General features: G+C 44.5%; 1 non-coding gene across 1 annotated transcript; it reads left to right on the top strand.

The window, feature by feature from the left end:
• The first annotated feature begins 427 nt into the window (after nucleotides 1–427).
• Nucleotides 428–586, top strand: LOC132819927 (U1 spliceosomal RNA). The gene has a single exon (XR_009645143.1). It is a non-coding gene; the product is annotated as a U1 spliceosomal RNA (small nuclear RNA).
• The last annotated feature ends 2,185 nt before the right edge of the window (nucleotides 587–2,771 follow it).

Below are 2,771 nucleotides of genomic sequence, written 5' to 3'. Positions count from 1 at the left end.
TTGATTCCTGTACTTAAATGCCACTAAAATGTAACCAATAAAAAATTATAGACCTATATTTAATGCTTCAAAGATTCGATCCACAATAGAAAAGTAAAAGTGTTTATTTTATGTAATCTCTGGGCTATGAACGATCATTTGCACATCTGATCTAGATTTTCCAGTGGTCAGACAGTTGTTATTCCAGCATCAAGGGGAGTTGTGCACAGGAATCCTGTGGAATTCCCATAATAGCAGACTACAAAGGATTTGCACATGAATTGAAGATTCCACTGATGTTATAAAGTGGAGGTTGACCCTTCTCTGAGAACTAAAGCCAAAACAACCAAAGAGCAGTGTTTCACCCTGCAATCTGTAAAAGGCGTGTGAAAAATGATGTAGCCCACTTTTCAGAAACTTCTAGTGAGCAGTCTCCACTTTCTCCCATCAAATTACATGGCAGGGGAGATACCATGATCAGTAAGGTGGTTCTCCCAGGACGAGGCTATCCCATTGTACTCTTGGTGTGCTGATGCCTGCGATATCCCCAAATGTGGGATACTCGACTGCAAACTTTGTGGTAATGGGGGACTGCATTTGTGCTCTGGGATGACATGGTGGTTCAGTGGTTAGCACTGCTGCCTCATAGCACCAGGGTCACAGGTTCAATCCCAGCCTCAGATGACTGTCTGTGGGGAGTTTGCACATTCTCCCAGTGTCTGCATAGGTTTTCTCTGGGTGCTCCGTTTCCTCCCATAGTCCAAGGATGTGCAGGTCAGGTGAAGTGGCCTTGTTAAATTGTTCATAGTGCTAGGTGCATTAGTCAGAAGGAAATGGGTCTGGGTGGGTTATTCTTCAGAGGGTCGGTGTGGACTGGTTGGACCAAAGGGCCTGTTTCCACACTATAGGGAATTTAAGGTTAGGTGAATTGGCCACGCTAAATTGCCCGTAGTGTTAGGTGTAGGGGAATGGGTCTGGATGGGTGTGCTTTGGCGGGTCATTGTGGACTTGTTGGGCCGTAGGGCCTGTTTCCACACTGTAAGTAATCTAATAAAACTTATAGCGGTTAAATAAATCAACTGACACTCATTTTGAATCAACAAGTGACAATTTATTTATCTAACTCTAACAGTGAACAAATTAACTAAACTATTAACAAATCAAATGATTCCCTTCTAACTACTACTAACAATTTCTGAATAAAACAAGATTCTAATGTATGCTGTTCCAATAAATGCAAGTCCCACTCATCTATAAAAGAAATAGAGTTTAGTCTCTCAAACTTACAGCCAGGTTATGTGTCTTCCGAAATGTTCTGTGCCTTCACCATCAATTCTTCTGTCAGGAATGCCTTCTTCATTGTTGGTATTGTTGTTATTTGGATGATGTTTTTTTCTAAGACATAGATAAGACTGTGAGAGTCAGGTAAGTAGGGTGTCAAGGTCAATTGCAGAGCAGGGATCTCACCTGATCCAATTTCACCCAGCCATCCTGACCTACCCTGAACGCTACGTCACTTACCTGGTTCCTTTGCACCTTGCACCCTATCCACCTGGCATCCTTCCCCTGGCACCTTATCCACCTGGCACGCTACATACCTGGAGCTCTGGCAGCTACCTAGCTGGGATCCTACTTACCTCTGGACCTGGCCCTGCTCCAGATGTGACCCATTCCCCACGCCCCTACTTTGCTCTGTTGCCTGTTTATTTCCATAATTCAGCTAAGCAAACATCAGACACCTGGCTGACCGAATGCTCAACAGGGCACCTAGCAATGTGTGTGATTAGCAAATATGCAAGATATTCTGTTCCATTTAAAGGCAAACAATCTCTCCTTGCAAAGGAGAGCACACTCATTGAAAGGAGGTTGTTGCTCACTGCTGGTTGTGAAAATGGCTGAAAGCGGGAACCAAATGAATTTATTTCCTGGGAAGAGACTTATGGATGTGTCATTCAGTGACGGAGGTCAGCTGGAGCAGAGAGGTGGTGCTTCCATGGTGGTAAGGTAATGAGAGGGACCAGGAGGCCATAAGAGAGCACTATCAGAAAGAAACGGAAGCAGATGGCCAGGGATGTCAACTGATAGAGCCTAGCCCCTCAAACCTGGTAACAATGCCACAAACAGTTCAATGACATGTAATCCAGATCAGCGTTGTCAAAGGGCATCTCTGACATGCTACATCACCAACCACACATGTTGTTCAGTTCACCACACTCCATCATTGATCTAGTAGCAGTCCTGAACAGTCTGGATTCAGGCATAATATTCAGCTGTTTTACCTCATCCTCACACCAACCTCTCACAGAATCCCTACAGTGGGGAAAGAAGCCATTTGGCCCATTGGGTCTGCACCAATCCTCCATAAAGCATCACAACCAGACCCTGCCCCCTCATCCTATCCTCATAATCTTGCATTTAACATGGTTAATCCACCTAACCTGCACATCTCTGGAAACTATGGGGCAATTTACCATGGCCAATCCATCTAATCTGCACATTGTTAGACTTGGGAGGAACTCACAGCTCCTGGAGGAAACCCATGCAGATACAGGGAGCACATGCAAAATCCACACAGATAGTCACCCAAGACTGGAATTGAATCCAGGTCCCTTGTGCTGTGGGGCAGCAACACTTGCCATAGTGCCACCCATAAATAACACACAGTAAGTTTCACACCCACCTCTCATACACATACAGTTCTTCATTTATGGCAAGAATGTCACCTAAACCGAGTAGAGTACAATTATCAATAGTCTTTCCTTTCTCTTGAAGTTCAAGATCACAAACAAACA

Source organism: Hemiscyllium ocellatum, chromosome 10 (assembly GCF_020745735.1).
Source record: "Hemiscyllium ocellatum isolate sHemOce1 chromosome 10, sHemOce1.pat.X.cur, whole genome shotgun sequence".
Lineage (NCBI taxonomy): Eukaryota > Metazoa > Chordata > Chondrichthyes > Orectolobiformes > Hemiscylliidae > Hemiscyllium > Hemiscyllium ocellatum.
This window is presented reverse-complemented; position numbering and strand designations above follow the sequence as displayed.